At 58.4% G+C, this 18823-nt stretch overlaps 1 pseudogene; it reads left to right on the top strand.

Moving 5' to 3' along the window:
• Nucleotides 1–5033: 5033 nt before the first annotated feature.
• LOC135321725 (large ribosomal subunit protein eL18-like) lies at nt 5034–7562 on the top strand (annotated as a pseudogene).
• Nucleotides 7563–18823: the final 11261 nt, after the last annotated feature.

The following is an 18823-nucleotide window of genomic DNA, read 5'->3' as shown; positions in this document are numbered from 1 at the left end:
CCAAACCTGAGCTCTGCCTTTGGCCTTCGAGTCAGCACCCCAAACCCCCCGAGGCCAAGACTGCCGGCCCCAAACCACTGGCTCTTCCTTGACCCCTGCGCCCAATGAAAACCTTGCAGCCCCGCCTAGAACGCAGCAGAGCCAGCCGACTCCCAGTCCCAAGCCATCTTCCTGGACTTGCAGTGGCCTCCGGGTGTCCTCCACACCCCTGTCCTCCCCCACCTTTGGCCTGGGCCCGTCAGTCCCTTCCCCGCCTCCGGGCAGAGCTTCCCAGGGTCCGCAGGACGAGGGGTGGAGGGCGGGAGCTCTGCGCAGTCGGCCGCGCCCCGCTCGCTTCCTTCCCCAGCCTCAGGCCTTGGCTCACTCCCAGCCCTTGGAAGCCGCTCCTCACGACGCTCAGCGGACTTGCTCCCTTGCTTTCTTCAGGTGCGGCTGTGCTGGGGGTCACCTCCCTTCCACCGTGGTAGGCTCGTCACTGTCCCCCACTGCCACTTTCTCTGGGGCGCTGCTTCTGTCTGATGCAGGCTGCATTTCACGCACTTGGTGTTTTGTGTCTCCGCCCCTGGACCGCGAGATTCACTGGGGCAGGACTTTGTTTAGGCAGCTGCTGTACCGAGCTCCTAGGGTGGCGCCTAGCACACAGTAGGTGCTCAGTAACTGTCGGATGGGTGGGTTTTCCTCTGAAGTTGGCTCTTGCTGCCCAAGTTAATGCCTTGACAAGCTTCCAGGTTCTGGCCCATCGGGCCCAGGTCAGAAACCCTCTGCACCTGTGGTGACCAGTCCACCTGCCGCTGCCAGCCGCCCGCCCCGGTGCCCGGGCACTTGGTTCTGCAGCCCTACCTTTTGGCGCCTGCAGATCCAGTGCGAGGGGCCTTCCTGCCCTCCCCAGTGCAGCTTCCTCGCTAGGCCGCCGCCTGTCCATTCCTGGATGGCGAACGGGCTCCAGCTGGTGGGAGCGAGTCTGCGAGTCTGTGTGACCAGCACGTGACAGGCAGGGCCTCCCCGCTGGCCCTGGGAGTGACTCCACGTATTGTCCCAGGTTCCCTGGGCGATCCCACCACTGGCCACATCTGGGGGTGAGTGACTTGTCGCGGGACTCGCGTCCATCACGGGGTCAACGGGGCCGTCTCACCTGTGCCTTCACCCTGAGGTGGCTGATAAAGCGGCCGGCCGTAAAGCCAGGCTTTCGGTAAAAGCTTGAAATGAGGTTTACCGTCCACCGCCTTGGCTCCTCAGAACTTCGGCACGTGAGCGCGCGCTTCCACTTCCAGGCTTGTCCCCGGGAGACGGGACAGGTCCACGCAAAGCCTGTGACTCACAGTAACCGAAGGCAGGTAGAACCCAAACATCCGTTGTTGATAAATAATAATAAAAGGATTGTTTTTGGACATGACACCAAAAGGACAGGCAACCAAAGAAAAAAATGGGTGGGGCTTCGTCAGACCACAGCGCACGTGCGCAGCAGAGGAGCCATCACACGGTGAGAAGGCGGCCTGACGGAGGAGATCCGTGCAAACCACACATCTGATGAGGGGCTACTGTCCACAATGCATAGGAACCCGTGCAACTCAACAGCAGAAAGAAGCAGCCAAACCAAACAGGTTGAAAAGTGGACAAAGGCCTGGATAGGCTTTTCCAAAGAAGACGGAGGTGGCGCCAGGTACATCACAAGCTGCTCAGCATCTCTAACCGTCAGGGACCTGCAGATCCAAGCCACGGTGAGACCCCCCTCACCAGTCGGGAAGGCCACCATCAGAAAGACTAGAATAACCAGCGTTGGGGAGGGTGTGGAGAAAGGGGAGCCCCGTGCGCTGTTGGTGCAGCCGCCGTGCGGAAGCGTGGAGGTTGCTCGAGCAGTCAGGACCACGGGCAGTCCCACTTCTGGGTATTTATACAGAGGAACTGAGGTCAGGGCCTCCCAGAGACACCTGCACCCGCACAGTCACTGCAGCACTGGTCACAACACTCAGGGCCTGGGAACAACCTGAATGTCCCCAAACAGAGGACTGGGTAAAGGAACTGTGAATATATACACAGCGGAGTATTATTCAACCATAAAAAGAAGGAAACGCTGCCATGTATGACCGCAGGGAGGGCATTATGCTGACTGGAATTCAGGCAGGCAGACAAACGCTGTACGATCTCGCTTGCCTGTGGCATCTGAGAGGGGGACGCACAGGAGCGGGGGAAGGATTTGGTCAAAGGGCACAGACTAAAATGAGTACTTTCTGATGACCTGGTGAACAACGTGGAAGCTGTAGTTAATACTTGGATTTTTAACAGACTAGTGGGTCTTAAGCATTCTCAACACACACACACACACACACACACACACACACACACACAAAACTACGAGGGGCTGTCTGTGTTTAGCAGCCCGACTGCGGGAACCATCGCACAGGTGCACGGGTATCAAATCATCACGCTGTACGCCTTCAAAAAAAAAACACAGCATACAACTTAAATAGATAACGATTCTTGTCAACCATAGCTACTTAAAGCTGGAAAGAATAAGATCAAATAAATAAAACGAAACAATCAAGTTTGCTTCAAACTGTGTGGTGGCCCTGGCGGGCCTGGAAGGAGCCTGCGTGGTCCTCAGGGCTCGGGCGACCTCGCTCCTGGCCAACGAGGCCGTCCCTTCACTGGTCCTAGTTTCTGGATGGTTAGTTGTGTGAGTCACATTTGTTGCCCTGGTCCTTGCGGGCAGGTTCCAGCAGCCCCCTGGGGGCCCAGGAGACAGGAGGCCTCCCTGTCCCCCACCAAGCCAAGCCGCCCGGCCTGGGCCCATGCGCCGCGGTGCCCGATGTGGCCGGCAGGGGGCGCTGGGGGTGCACACAGCACACAGGACCCAGGCGCTCACATGACACCACACGCGCACACACAGGTAACTCACACCTGCTCCCTGCGGAGCCAGGCTCTGGGGAGGCAGCAGGGATGAACCCCTCCCAGGCCCCCCTCTGCCCGTCCCAGCTGACACCGGGTGACCACAGCAGAATCCTGCTCCTGGGAAAGTGGAGGGGTGGTCTTGACAGGCCTGTATGAGAGGCTGGACTTCTAAAGTTTGGACACACTTATCTCCTTTCTAATGTATTTTCAGAAAGAAGAGGCCATGTCCTGCTGCCCGTGGGCACCCCCTCCCTCCCCCTCCCTCCTGCTCCCAGGCCCAGGTGACCCAGGGGAGCCTGCTGTCATCGGACAGACTCCCCGTGTGAGCATGGAGCACACAAGGGGAGCCTGGGTCCCACCTGCCCCCCACCCTGGGCTGTGGGGTCTCCCTGTCCTGGCCCCGCTGGAACTCGGCCAGTGCGTGACGCCCATCTGGGGGTGCCCACCCAGGGCAGAGGGGCTGGGACTAGGACCTGAGGCCACAGGGCCTTGGATTCTTTGGTATCACTCCCTACATTGTCTTGGTGGGGGTTTAAATTTGTCTTTTTTCAGCCCCTCACCCCTCTGGACCCAGTGTCACTGGCTGTAAAATGCACCTTCGCGCTGACGGGTGGGTCAAAGGCCTTTGCAGCCGACACCCCCGGAGGGGCTCAGGGCGGGGTTCTTGGGAGCCACCCACAGGGACCCCCCCATCCCCTCCCTTCATCATAAGTGTTTCAGCTGCTGCTTTTGTCAAATCAGGGCTGGACCTGCCCCTGCAGGGAAGGGGTGCTAATTCTTCAGTCCTTGTGATCACGTGCAGAGAACTCCCCTCCTCCCGCAGGGCTGCCGGGCACGGCACAGGGAAGCTCCGGGCTCTGTCACGTCTGAATTTCCGACGAGTAAGGAAGAGTGCGTGCACGGCTCGGGCCACGTGTGGGAAACACTCGCACTAAAAAGGGATTGTTGCTGATCTGCATTCTAATGGCTGAGCGGCCTTGGCTTTACCCGGAAGCCTTACTTCCAAGCCACTTCTTTTCCAGATGAGGCTTCTGGAGCCCAAAGAAGTGAACAGCTGACAACCTGACGTCACCTTGGTTAGTTACACAGTCACAGCCGGTCCCCAGCCCTGCCTGACCCGGCCCACGCTCGGGCCCCTGGGATGTGTGGGCAGACGAGTTCATGAATGTTGCATGAGCCAAGACCCCCGATCCCAGGTCGCTGCTCCTGACCTCACACCCGACACCAGCCCCGGGGGCTGCTGCCTCTCGCAGGCCAACGGCATTTAGCTTTTATGAACGGGAGGTAAGAGACCAGGCTGCAGGGGGTTGTCAAACCCATTTAATCTTTCAAGTACCTTAAGACGGAGTTTCAATTATTCACAATTCAGCAAAGCCCTGGGTCGTGTTAACTCTACCAACAGGAGGGCACAGGCCATGGTAGGAGCATTCGCTCCATTACAGATCGCGGAGGGGGGAGAACATCGCTTCCGCAGCCCCTCCACCAGGACTCCCGGGCTGAGGAGTGCCCGGCGCTGCCCCCCAGGGCCCTGCTACGGGGCCAGGTGCCGGGGCCACGAGAACCAGCCACCCGGGGAGGTCCTGGCCGCCTGAGGCCTGAGGCGCCCACGTCCAGTGGGAAGGGATTTTCAGGCAAACAGGGACCAGTATCTGACACCCAAGTGTGCCCCAGATTGTTTACTAGGATTCCCACCTTCCCGGCAGCCAAAGCAGAGGGAGCACAGTGTGTCCACGGTCAGCACGGGGCGGACGGGTGGACAGAGGTGGCAGCCAGGATAGCCAACCCCTCTCAGGGCCACCTGGCATCTTCTCGGTGCTCCTTCGGGCCACAGCATGGCCTGGCCTGACTCCTGACGAGGAGGCCCCCAGCCCGGCCAGGGTGGCAGCAAAGGGCAGAATCGTCTGCCCCAAAGTTCAGATGCTAAAACAGCCCAAGTCCAAGGGCAGAGGTTGGGGCAGAGCTTTGGGGACAGGATCAGCTCTGCCCTCTGCCCTCTGCCCTCTGCCCTCTGCCCCCTGCCCTCTGCCCTCTGCCCCAGCCCAGCCTTGGGGGGCAAAGGGTCAGAGCCTTAGAGGCTAGAGATAAGGAAGAAGTTGAGCGCAACCGCAGGAGGATGGGGAGGGAGGGCGGGCCCCTGAGTCACCCCCAAACGACACTGGGGGGCCGCCAGCGGGGTGGAGGAGGTCCCTAACACCTGCACCCGGGCCACAGCACACCCACCCCTGTCCTGCAGACGCCACCCTCTGAGATGGCTCCAGGACACTCAGGCAGCCTGCCCCCTCGGCCAGAGTCACAGACTCCAGAGGACAAGGGCGGCCGTGAGGTCTCAGAGCCACCTTCCTGTGAAGGACCCTCATCCCAGCCCTTCTGTCTTGGCATGTACAGGCTGGGGAAGGGTGCCGAGCCTGGGGACTGCCAGGCGGACACTTGGAGGTGTTGTCCTAATTGGTGCAAGGCCCAGGTAACGACAGGGACACTCACCAGCCCCTGGAGCCAGGACACTCCCACTGCGGGGGCCACAGCCCCGGACACCTGCGCAGGGGCCATTAGGAGGAAGGACCACGGCCTCCCGCTCCCCAGGGAGAGCCGTCTGCTCCCTGACCTCACCGGCAGCCACTCACCCTTCAGGCTCCCGGCGGCACGCCCCCCCCACCTATGTGAATCAGTGCTGCCCCGCCCCAGGAGAAGCCCAGACTCCATGACCTAATGCGTTGTCTCTAATTGCCCCCGCACATCTGCTGTGCACAGACTCGGGCATCTGGCCCACAGGGAGGGAGGGGTGGTTCCCAGGCTCTTTGCTGGTGATGCCAGGACAGTGTCCCCAAGGCCTGGAGTCCTCAGCGCAGACCTTACCCCTGGTCCTTTCCACCCCTCCCACCCCGCACCCCGACGCCCTGTCCTCTCAGGCCAGCCTGCCTGGTGCGTGCTGTCAGCAGGTCTCCCGGGGCACGGTAGGTAACCCGCCTCACTTGCTGCCACTCCCTGAGCTGCGCCCTCCCCATTCTAACCTGGGTTCATGGCCACCCCCACCCACGTGTCCTCCCAGAGGGCGGAGCCTGTGTCCCCTCACTCTGCCTGCCAGGGCCTCACCCAGTCCCAGGCATTGTCGGAGTTCAAGGAGCGTTTGTTGAATGAATAAGGGGCCTGACATAGCAGAGGGGAGGGGTGGGGGAGGCAATGAGCAGAAGGAACTGACACTTGGATGGGACTCAGGTGGTCCTTCTGCCAGGTTTTTATCTTCAAGATCTGGGAATGAGAAGTCAGAATCCCTGAGAAATAGCAGAAATTCCAGCAATCTTGAGTTAATCTGTATTTCTTTATAACACGTCATTTGCACGTCTCCAAGGAGTATTGATTGCTTAAAACGAGTAAATCATTTTTCTCTGATAGGGTCACGTGAAAAGTTTGGGGGCTTTTCTGTTTTAAAAAGATAAAATAATAAACACATGGTTCAGTCTGATTTAAAACAGCTCCGGCCACATCTTGGTCGATGTCCTTCGTCTTTCTGAAAGTATTTGTGACACTTATCACACTCTGTGTTCACCGTCCTGGAGACTGAAGACTTCTGTGCAATGAGGAGCATCAGTTTAGCAGCGCGCACAAGGCCTGCAGGCTGTGACACGGCGTTCCGGGGGAGCGCTGGGGTAACGTGGCGCCCATCCGCCAGCAAGGGCAGCTCTCGCACAGACCGAGGGCCGAGGGGCGTCCAGAGCACGTTACTGCTGGGGCGCGTCTCGCAGGGTCTGAACAGTCATCTGGGGGGTGTGCTGGCTGGCGCTGATTCCCGGGGTGAATGACTCGCCGCCGGCCGCGGACGGGCCCGCTCGCGCGCTTCCATCGGGACGGCAGCTCCCAGCGATGCTGCCCGGCTCTCGGCCGCTGCCCCAGTTCCCACACCGCGGTCCGCATTTCCGGCTCCAGCTTTTGACTTGACCCCAGGGAGTCCCCCCAGCCGGTGATGTCTTTGGGTGGATTATTAAACCCTAATTCTTGCGGAAGAATTGTGATCCTTTTTCCTGTTCTATCAGTTTCTCAAGTGGTTTTCTCGGGACACAGAAAATGTGTATTTTCCCCTTTTTCCGGACCTGGCTAAGAAGGCGGCGCCATCATGGGAACTGACATCTGCCACAACGAGGCCGAAAGGGTCGGCGCCAGGAGCCCAGGAGCCAGGACATTTGCCTAAGGCTGCTGGGCAAGCTGTACCGTTTCTGGCCTGACGAACCAACTCCACCTTCAGTCAGGTTGTGCTGAAGAGGTGGTTCACGAGTCGCACCCACCGGCCACCTCCGTCCCTTTCTCGGACGATCCGGAAGGTGAAGCTTCCTGGTCGGGGAGGCAGAACAGCTGCGGTTGTGGGGACCATAACCAACGATGTGCGTGTCCCGGAGGTGCCCAAGCGGAAGGCAGCTGCCCTGCGAGTGAGCAGCCGTGCCTGGAGCCGCGTCCTCAAGGCCGGGGGCAAGGTCTTCACCTTCAACCAGCTGGCCCTGGACTCGCCCAAGGGCTGCGGCACTGTCCTGCCCTCCAGTCCTCGCAAGGGCCGAGACGTGTGCAGGCATTCTGGCAAGGCCCCAGGAACCCCACAGAGCCACACCAAACCCTCTGTACGGTCCAAGGGCCGGAAGTTCGGGCGTGCCAGAGGGCGACGTGCCAACCGTGGCCACAAACACTAACCCCAGATCTTGCCTTGTTATTAAAAATTGATTTTGGAAAAAAAAAAAAAAGAAAACATGTATTTCCTGAGAGCTGCCAAGAAGGGAGCTCTGCAGGCAAACACAGCTTGCTCAGGCTTCGCCCCTGGCTGGCCGGGCCCCAGGCCACTGTGGTCTCCACCAGGCGGGCAGGGCAGCCTCAGGCACAGCCAGGGTGGTTGCTGGTGGGTGGGTGGCCCCCTCACCTGAGCCCCTCCCAGCCCAGAAACCTCCGGTCAGTCCTGATCTCCTGGGATCAATCAGACAGGTGGCCCTGGAACATCTGTTGGGCGCAGGGAGAAACCAGAGGTTCTATTTAGATTTAATTTTTGTTAAAAAAAAATTTTTAAATGTAGGCTTTATGGATATTTAATATATAGACTGACTTAAAAAATTTGGCTTTTTATTAGCACATTAACTCTTAATTTGGGGGCAACACTTTAGTTTAGGTTTTGAAATTGTCAGCGAGGAACACAGATCCTTCCCATCCCTGAGCTTGGTGGAACCTCACGCGGTGTAGACGTGACACCCACACAGATGGTGTGCGCACACTTTTATCCACTGGGTGTCCAGTCTGAGAGGTTTGGAGACCACTGGCCTGACCAGGAGCAGCAGAGTCCTGCCCCCAGGCCCGGGAGGGGCCGAGCTGTCACCAGTGGGGCTGTGAGAGCAGGGGGCTGAGGGGAGGCCCCGGGTCCACCTTGGGACCCCAGGTCCACGAGGCCCCGCCCGGCCTGGCACCAGGGCCTCTGCACCCTGCGGGCGGGTTCTGGCCAGGACTGGGACGGTGTCCCTGCCTGGTCCCACTGGCCCCACCCAGGCAGGGGCTGGGGCAGGGCTGGTGAAGAGAGAGGAAAGTTTTCCCTAAAGACCAGCTTCCCCCAGAAGCTGTGAAAAGTGAGTTTCACTTCCCTGAGGCACACTCAGGTGTTCTCACACTGCCGGGGGTGGGGGCCTCCCGCAGGGCCTGGCCCTTCCTCGGGGCACCCCGGAGCTCCCCCACTGGCCGGCAGCTCCACCTGGAGCCCTGGGGGCCTGCACTTTGCTCCTGCTTTTTGTTGAAGGCTCCCTCCCCCGGAGAATAGAAGGCCAGTGCTTTCCCAGGTGACAAGACCAGGGCAAGCCTGAGTCCCACCCTACTGCAGGCCCACAGGGCAGGCCAAGGGGCCACGCACGGGGCAGGCCAAGGGGCCCACTCACGGGGCAGGCCGAGGGGGCCCTGTCACGGGCAGGGGCAGCAAGGGGGACCCGGCCCTGACCTGGTGTCTGTGGGTTTCCTGACCCCGAGCTCCCGCGGGGGTGAGAAGGCCCCGTGGACGGGGTGGCCCTGCGGTGGCTGGGTGCCTGACCAGTCTTCTCTGACCTTTGCCCTCAGCAAGTCCTTAGCTGCCACCAAGACTGGTGCTGTGCCAGCCTCGTGAAAAGGCAGCCAGTGTCTCTGCTCCCAAAACGGGCAGAAACATGAGACCCACTAAAATAGGCTCCTGGTGGAGAGACCGGGGGTAAGTGTTAAACTGGAGTGAATGCTGGGCAGTCTCCTGGGGGAGACGTCTGGGGGCCAGACCCACGAGGGGTCAGTACTGGGCCCCCGCCCAAACCCCCAACGCTTACGCAGACTTAGAGAGAAGATGGTGTCCCTCGTCCCAGGACGGCCCTGGACAAGAGGGAGTGGCTGCAGGCCTGGCTGCTGCTCACCCCAAGTCCCTGGGAAGAGCGCCCTGAGCAGAACAGGAAGCCTAACGTCTGTCCTCTCTGTGCCCCACCCAGAGCTCATCGCCTGCAGGCCTCTATGGGAAATCTGGGGCCCCACCCAGACCTGCTCCCCGGGAAATTCCCTGCCCCTCCTGGCTCCTGGACCTGCCCCTCCCCTGAATGGCCCTCTGTCTCAGCCAGACTGCAGAGTCAGCTTGTTCGCGCTAGCGTGTGAACAGCTGGCAGTCCCCAGGGCAGAGGAGCGCCTGCCTGCCAGCTGGGAGGGTTGTCTCCAGGGGCCTTTGGAGGCTGCCTCTCCAGGGAAGGTGCTGGGGGGCGAGGCCAGGGTGCCTGAGGAGGGGGCCGGGCAGGCACAGGTGGGCGTGTCACCAGGTACACCTGCCGGGTACCTGGGATGCCCGTGGCCAGGAGGGCGTCGGGGGACAGGGGTCAGGAGTCCACACCCCCTGCCCCTGCCCGTGTGGCTGGAGGTGGACACAGCAGGACCCCTGCCCCGCAACGAGGGCAGTCCCGGGAAGGTGCCAGTGGGGGATGGGCCCGGGCACCAGGGCTTTGACCCCGAGGAGCCCCCTTTCCACTGGCTCCCGGGATGAGGTGCCGCTAAGAGCAGTGGTTGTGACCACAAAGCCCTCAGGACAGGGAGGGTAAACGTCACCTGTTGTCTCATTATTCCTCCATCTTCCTGTTTGGGGCCCAGGAGTGCGAATTCTGAGCTGATTCTGGAGCATCTGGGAGGGAGGCTTCTGACCCAGCACAGAGAGGGTACGGAGAGGGGTGAAGGGGCGCCAAAGGGGTGCCAGGCCGTCTCTGCAAGGTCCGAGTCCCAGACTGTTCAGCCTAAAGGGAGGAAGTCCGACACCTGCTGCAACGTGGACGGATGCTCAGGGCCCTATGCCAGTCACAGCAGGACAGAGGCTGGTGACTGCACTCATGCGAGGGCCTAGGGCATCAGAGCCACAGAGGCAGAAACCAGGACGGGGCCAGGGGCTGGGGGAGGGGACGGGAGTCGGCGTGTAACGGGGACGGAGTTTCAGTCTGGGAAGATGAGAAGGTTCTGGAGATGATGGTGGTGAAGGTTACACACACTGTGAACGTGCTTAACGCCCCTGAGCTTGACAATGAAAGCGGTCACAGTGGCAAATTTTGTTATGTGTATTTTACTACAATCAAAAAAAAAAAGACCTAAAGAATGATGCATGGATAAAGATGTGGTGTGTGTACACAACGGAGTACTACTCGGCCTTAAAAAAAGAATGAAATGTTGCCATTTGCAGCAACAGGGATGGACCTTGAGATGGTCATACTAAGTGAAGTCAGACAGGGAAAGACAAATATCACATGATACCACTTACATGTGGAATCTGAAACAATAATACAAATGAACTTATTTACAAACCAGAAATAGACTCGCAGACGTAGACAACAAACTTACGATTATCAGGGAGAAAAGGGTCGGGGGGAGGGATGAGTTAGGAGTTTGCGATCAGCAGATACTACTACATACAAAATAGACAAACAGCAAGGTCCTACTGTACAGCACAGGGCACTGCATTCAATATCTTTGAATAACCTATAATGAAAATGAATATGAAAAATGGAGTATGTGTGTGTAACTGACTCACTGTGCTGTGCCCCAGAAACTAACACCACACTGTAAATCAACTACACCTCAATAAAATTTTTTTTAAAAGAAAAGAAAATTTCGGAATCAGGTTTCACACCCCTGCATGCAGATGGACTGGCTCTGCGGCTGAGGCTGGATGAGGGACTGCGATTGCCTTTGGGGTGGAGGGCTCATTTGTGCCGTTTGAAGATTTACTTTGGGCTGATGTCAATGTCACAACTGAAAACATGGTATTTAAAGGGACATGAAGCGGAGACCCGACCAACGTTAAAGGTCAGAGAGTCTCCAGGCGGGAACCTCTCCTTCCGCAGCTGCCTCAGCGAGGACAGGTGATGCCGGTTCTCTTTGAGGGGCAGGAGCGGGTCGGGGGCAGCAGGGAGGGGAGGGGGAGCGTGAGCGGGCCGAGCGCATGCGTGTTTGTGCAGAGATGCGCGTGTAGGTGAATGCACGTGTGTGAATGCGTGTGAGCCAGTGGGCACCTGTGGTCCTCCAGCACCCCTGGCCCAGGCCAGTCCTGCAGGAAAACCAGCCACGCACCTGAGAGCTGGGCAGGCGTCTCCTCCCCTGGGGGCACTTGGGCCAAGAGCCCCGACCTTCACTTCTGCCAAGCAGAGGGCCCGTGGGATGGACTGCGAGGCCCTCGGGTCAAGGAGGCGGGGCACTGGCTCCAGCACCTGCACAGGTGAGTGCTGAGTCAGCCCGGCTGGGACGGCTGGCTCATCCCAGGGTGGGGAGGGCGGGGTGGGGCTGCCACGCGGCTAATCCCAGGACCAGCCCCAGAAAGCCCCGGGCCTGTGCGGACTATGGCCCAGGACTGTGGGCCGAGGGTCAGCCTGTCCCCCAGGGGCGCGGCTTGCCTACCATCAGCAGGTGAGACCGCAGGAGGGCCGTCTGGCCCCAGAGGCTCAGAGAGGCCCTTATCTTATCCCGGCCCGAGGGACCCAGGAGCCCGCCCCTGGACACTGTGGGTCCTGACCTCAGCCGGCACCAGAACCTCCTGGAAAGTTCTGACCTGCGATGCAGTCGGGGCCCAGGTGAGCACATCGTTACCCGGGCTCTAAGGGCTCGGAGCCTTTTCCACGGCAGGGCGTTCATCCCCCTGCCCTGGTGTGCGCGGTATCCCCATGGTCAAAGCATCAGCACGAGCACAGTCGGTGAGGGAGATTTAGTCCTGCTCCAGGGGATGTTCAGGAACCCTTCTGTTAGGACTCACGTCTCCAGGTCTGCAGACTTTAAGCTCAAAATGCAAAGATTTCAAAGTCACAAAGATGAGCTACCGGATCACAGCATGAGCAGCCTACTCTGTTGTAACTGTAGTAATTGTGTCCCTGGTTTGTAGCCCAGGGGCCGTGTGATTTTGTCAGCTCCACCCCCACCCTGTCCACTCACCCCACTGTTCCTTCCTGTGCACTCGACCACGGCTGGCGGGGCGCCTGCCACCGACCAGCTGCAGTCACGGGTCAAAGCCCTGACCTCACGGTGGGGAAGCAAACTCTGAGCACACGGCTCCACAATCAGGGTTCTAATTCGAGTTCTGGAAAGCGCCGTGAGGAAAACCCACAGGACGGGCCTCGCTGTGCCGGACCCGGCGTGAGCCGCTCACCCTCCGGCCGCAAAGCCAGCCTGCGGACGCCAGGTTGTGGGGAAGGAAGCACAGTGTTTGTTTGCGGGGCGCTGCTGACTGAAACAAACACACACCTAAAAGTTGCGAGTGATGTTTTATTTGGCGGGAGGACTCGAGCTGGGCTGACAGCCTCTCAGATGCTCTGAGGAGCTGCTCTGAGAGGCAGGGGAAGAGCCAGGATATGCAGGAGCTTTACAACAAACACCAGGGAGTTGGAACAATGAGAGATTGCTTGTTATCTAAAGAAAACCAGGCGTCTTAAGTGAAAGAATTTGGTGCTATTCTGTGCATGGGAGGAAGCAAACACTCGGGCCCTTGAATCCATTCCTCTGACAAGCACCTCGCTGTCCAGGGCTGGTGTCCTGTCCTTTCTTGTTCTGAGTCCCCTCAGGGGGCACCACTGTGAGTGGCTGCAGAGGCTGGGCCGCAGGCTGGTCCTCACTGGGGTTGCGGGGAGGTGGCGGCCGCTGATGACTTGATGGCTTCAGCATTCTTTGTTTACTGATATGGTTTGCAGTATTTTTCATTCACAACCAAGCAAGGAGAACTAGTCAAAAGACCAAACCCCTGCTGGCTTTCAGAGGGAGGCGTTTGCAGAGGCAACACGTGGGGTGAGGGTTGCAACTGGTAGACTTTCCTCTGACTGGTCGGCGACGAGGTAACAGGGCGACGTTTCAGGAATCTTTGGTGTGCGTGTTGGTGGGGGGTAATCAGGGGCACTTATTTATTTTTAGAGGAGGGACTGGGGGTTGAACCCAGGGCCTCGCCCGCATGCTGAGCTGAGCACATGCTCTGACCCGAGCCGTAGCCTCCCTCCACCCCCCGTTTCAGGAATCCCAGTCATCGGCCTCCTGGCTTTGTCCAGTCTGGGGTCTCCATGCTTGTGGTCAGCGCGCAGCCGCCGTCCTCCACCTGGGAGTGTTGCCAAAAGATAGGCCCCGTCCCTGACAAGCCGAACAACCCAGAGACAAGGCCTTGCGCTTAGAAGCGGCAGCTTTATTGCTTTGCTGGGCAAAGGGGACCACCGCAGGCTGCTGCCTGCAGAACTGCGAGCCCCCACCCGGGGACGGGGTGGGGCGGTTACACAGCCAGAGCCCAAACATCAAAGCACCGATGACAAGCAGCAGAGCCATCTTCTCATCAGAAGGCAGAATGGCGCAGGAGGCCTCCAGGCGGCCAGTGAGCAGTTAGATCTCTTTATCTCGTAAGCGCTCAAGGCTTGGCCTTCCTGGCCATTCAGGCTGTTTTGTGAGGTGACGGTCCTGTAACCTCCTTGGAGAAGGGCTCAGAGACCCAGCAGGACGATGACCTGCAATGACGGGAGTAAAGTAGAAGCAGGAACACCAGTAGCTTCAGTTTCAGCAACGGGCCTGGAGCCGTGAGCAGCGACCGGCCAGCGGGGCCAGTGGGCCATTGCAAGGGCGAGCCTGCGAATCGGCCATCTGTGGGCCTAAGTGCGGCCATCTTATCAGCCCTCCTCCAGGAGGGGTCTTAGTCTCCGCAGGACAAGTCACAGATGAGGCGCAGGCGGCTGTATGAGTGGGGGGCGGGGTAGGGGGGGCTAGCCCTGAACCCTTCCCAGCACTTCCCTTGCGTGGCTGCTCTCCCTGTTTCTGCGGGTCCCTCACTCCCCTACCTAGTACCTGCCTGCTCCCTGGAGCTCAGGGAAGGCTCAGAGACGGAAGGCTTTTTCTACAAATGAGAAACAGGATGCAGAGGGGCTTTTGTACCCAGGAGGGCCCCCAGGGTCCTGCTCGATCCCCATGTTTGACACCGGAAGGTAACCATGGCCCTTCGAGCAGCAGCAATTGTAATTTGGGTTTTTATGAAAGGAGGGGAACTCAGGAACATTTAAAGTGAGTTTTATTTCATTAATCAGACTGTTACCAAATCCAAGCTGGTACTGCTTGCCACACGATGCGCCAGCAAACCAAGAGACGCGGTGTCGGGACACGGAACAGTGACTTTATTCTGGAAGCCAGCAGACCTAGAAACTGGGGGGCTAGTGTGGCCCAAAGATCCATGTTGCCTGAGTTAGAATTCAGGCTTGTTTTATGCTAAAAGGGGAGGGGGTCACGTCAAACGCTTCCTGGTTCTGCTCACCCTCCGGAAGGGACGTGTTAATTTCTTCCTTCCTGGTCACTCGCAGCGGGGCCTGGTCAGGGTGTGGCCTGTGAGCTGAACAGAGGTGTTTTAGCTCAGCGCCCATCACCGGGAGGCGGGTTCTCCGAGGTGGGCCGTGCTGTGTAACTTACGCTCACAGGTGACATCCCTTGAGTGACCTGCAATAGAACACAGAGCTCCTTCCCTGCTTCATGTCATGCCTTTCTAGAAGCCCCAGTGGCCCACGTTTGCTGTGTGCACCATCTCCTGGGCGGTGGTCCCCCAGGAAGAGCCCCTGGCCTGGGGGTGCAGCCTCGAGAGGCAAACAGGCCGTCTTTACCAGGCATTGGCTGCGGGGGGTTGACTGTGCCCCCAGAAAGACATGTTGAAGCCACAGGACTTGTGAGTGGGGCCCTACTTGGAAGTGACGTCTTTGCCGACGTGATCAAGTTCAGGTGAGGTCACAGGAGATCGGGGTGGGCTCTGATCCAATGACAGGTGCCTTTTAAGGAGACAAACTTAGACACAGACACACACAGGGAGAGGGTCACGTGACAAGGGGCAGAGATTGGAGTGAGGCGTCTACGAGCCAAGGGCCTCGGCCACCACCGGGAACTGAAGGAGAGGCCTGGGCCAGAGCCTCCCCTTCAGATCCAGCTCCAGCACGCGTCCGCGTGTGCCTGTGCGTGCGCGTGTGCCTGTGCGTGCGTGCGTGTGTTTGAGGAGGCTTCCCCACGCCAGCAAGCAAGCCTCGGGCACCAGCAGGGGCGGAGCCCCGACCGCGTATCCGTGGGGAGTCAGACCCACAGGCGGAGGCCGTCCCCCACGACCAGCCTCCGCTTCGCACACCAGTTGCAAGTCCAGGTTGTCACCTGTGCTGCTGACCCACTGGCTATAGTTCAGAGGTCCCCACGATGTCCTCTTTGGGGTCAATTAATTGGCCAGAGAGGCTCACAGAACTGAGGAAAATTTACTAGACTCACTAGACTTCCGCTCTATGTATTTTTTTGTATTATTTTGTCCTGTTTGTTTTTTGGGGGGAGGCAGTTAAGATTATTTACTCACTTTTTCGCTTTTTAGTGGAGTGCAGCGCTGGGGCTGAACCCAGGACCTCGTGCCTGCTAGGCACGGGCGCTGCCGGTGAGCTACACCCTGCCTCCGATTTATGATCAACGGATATTACAGGAAGGAAACAGCAGTCAGACCGAGAGACAAGGGCACGGCGTGGACGTGGGGCGCGGAGACTCCCTGCCCCCAGACACCACCCTCCCCGTCCCTGCTGCCCGAGCCCAGTCCTCCAGGTTTTGCGGAGGCTTCACTGCAGAGGCACGACTGACTCCCTGGCCACTGGTGAACGACTCAGCCCCAGCCCCTCCCGTCTCTGCTCAGGTCGAGGTCAGTGGGCCGGGCTGGGGGGGTCGGCTGAAAGCTCCAGCCCTCCAACCCAGGCAGCCGGCGCCCGCCCTTGGGTGGGATCCAGAAGTCACCTTCTGGAAGGGGGACATGCCACAAATACCCCATCGCTCTTATTGCTCAGGGAGTGCCTGGGTCTGGGGAGCCGTGAGCCGGGCACTGTGATGGACTGGGGGGCTTGCTCACTCAGCGTCGTCCCTGGGGATTAATCCAAGGGCTGCAGAACCCGCGGTTCATTTCTTTCTATGGCTGGGCTGTGTTGCACGCTCCGTGGGACCGTCACAGTTTGTCCACGGTTATTTATGATGAGTGAAGTGCTGTGAACACTTGGGTACAGGTTTCCCTGTGAACGTCGTTTGCTCTCTCGCAGATAAACGCCCAGAATGGCTTTGGTTTGTAATTCCCTGATGATTTCATGAGCGTTTATTTGTTAGAGAAACAGGGAATTCCTCAATTCGCTTACAAATCTCGGAGTTGTGTCGGCGGGACCTGCCTGGTCTGGCCGTCGAGTGGATGCCCGACATTGACAGAGGCCGCTTCTGGCCCAAGTGCATGCAGAGCTGGCAAGAGGACAGGACATGGATGCAAATGAGCCGGAGGACAGAAACCAGGCCCCCCATAGAATCCTCAGCACAACAACGAGAATTTCACTCGCTCATTCTTTTGACAGCCGTTACTGCACTCCCTCTCGGTGCAGGCACATAAGACGCACCTGCAGAGAAGGAGAGCGTGGCCGAGTCCACGGGATGAGCTGCACCTGAGCTCTCCCCAGACAAGGACCACGTAGGGGCCCTGGACCATCAGGTTGCGTCCCTGAAACTCGCCTTCCCCACCGGGTGATTCTCTCACTGCATTTACTCAGCGTCACCCCTTTGGATTCTTCAGAAATTTAAACTCCACGATCCTTCTCCCAGTCAGGGGACAGCAAACTACAGCTCTGGGACTGAATGCAGTCAGTTTTCGTACCGCCCTGGAGCCAGGATCGGGTTCCATGTTTTTTATAGGGCTGCAAAAAACAAACAAGCAAGGAGGAACATACAGCAGAGACCACGTGTGGCCCAGAAGGTCTAAAACACTACTTTGCCCTTGACTGAAAGTTCTCGGAGCCCTGCCCCCTGCAGTTAAGCTCGGAGGGGCAGGTACAGTGTCCCTGGGACGAGGAGATAAGGGTGCTCTCTTAGCATTAAACCTATTAAGATTCATGAAGGAGGATAAAAGTACAAGGGCTGGTCTGTAATCACCTGATGAGAGGATTTGGGAAACACATCCAATAAGGTCAGAATGTAACAGAGAAAGATGTGTCTAAAGAGAAAGATTTAACAGGTTTGGATGTTGTGCTGGGGGGTTAACACAGCCACAGAGCAAAAAGAAATAAAAGCCGGGCGGCGGAGAGGGTGGAGCTCAGGGGTGGAGCTCATGCTGAGCATGCACGAGGTCCTGGGTTCCCTCCCCATTGCCTCCATTAAACACACAAGTAAATAAATCAACCTAATTGCACTCCCCCCACAAAAAGAAATACAGAAATAAAACCAGTAAGTGAGTCAGATCACTGTCACAGCTGTGCATCTGTGTGATGGCGTGGGACACGGCAGTCACGCACATTCAGTGTGTCGCGGCCGGAGTCAGAGCGCGCGTTCTCCGTGCGCACAGAGCCCCTGCTGGTTTGCCGGGGCGGCCAAAACGAGGCACCGGCCCCTTAGACAACAGACACTGATTGTCTCACGGTTCCTGAGCCAAGAGCCCAGATCAAGATGTCAGCAGTGTTGGGTCCAACCGAGGCTGGAAGGAGACACTGCTCCGGCCTCTCTCTGGCTTGCACACAGCCGACTCCTCCTGGGTCCTCACGTCACCCGCCCTCAACCTCCATCTCTGTGTCCAAATTTCCCATTTGTTTAAGGCCAGGTGATGGTCACCCTATTGACCTGAGGACCCTAAGGAAGGACTCATCTTCACCTGTTCACCCTAAAGAACTGTCTCCAAGTACAGTCACATGCAAGGTCCTGGGGGTTAGGACCCCAGCATGTGACACAGTTTGAGGGACGCAGTTCAGCCTCTAACACAGGGCTGCAGCGGAAAAGTTCGAGTCTTTGCCTTTGAAGAGAAGTGTGGTGATCTTCCAGGAGTCCAGGAAAGGGGAAGTCGCAGAGCAAGCTTAGTCGGCGCTGGTGCCGCCTCGTCCAAGGACGGATGTTGACTGTTGCCATGGAGAAGGAGGTCGGCTCTATCTGGGGCCAGCGACACTTCACCAGTCGCTGTTCTGGAAACCAAACAAACGCAAGAACAACAACCAAGACCATGCACTTGTGTCTGCCTGGGGCTGTTCACCCAGCAACGCTGATGACAAAGGTGGCTTCTGGGAAGCTTGGTACCAGGAAGTGGTCAGGCCGTGACGGTGGAGACAGGGTTCTGGCTGCTCTGATCTCAACGTGGGCGGCGTGGCTTACAGATGAAAGTCTTGAATGGTTTTCCTTATGTGTCTGGTGTGGGTCTTTTGTTGGCTGACTGTTATCGCTAGCTTTTAATCTATGTCCCTGTGACACATAAACACACGTCCATCATGAAGAATGACAGCCTCCTGAGCCAGAACATCTGGACCTGCCCTCTTTTTAGTGGCTGTGTACTACTCCACCACATGGTGCCACCACGGCTAAGTCCACCAATTCACTAGTAACGAGCACTTGGGGTAACTCCGTTCCCGCTACTCCAGTCACGCAGCACACGCTAACCTGTACGGCTTTGTGCTCTCCTGCAGGTGCCTGGGGAGCA

This window comes from Camelus dromedarius, chromosome 7, assembly GCF_036321535.1.
Source record: "Camelus dromedarius isolate mCamDro1 chromosome 7, mCamDro1.pat, whole genome shotgun sequence".
In the NCBI taxonomy this organism is placed as follows: Eukaryota; Metazoa; Chordata; class Mammalia; order Artiodactyla; family Camelidae; genus Camelus; species Camelus dromedarius.
This window is presented reverse-complemented; position numbering and strand designations above follow the sequence as displayed.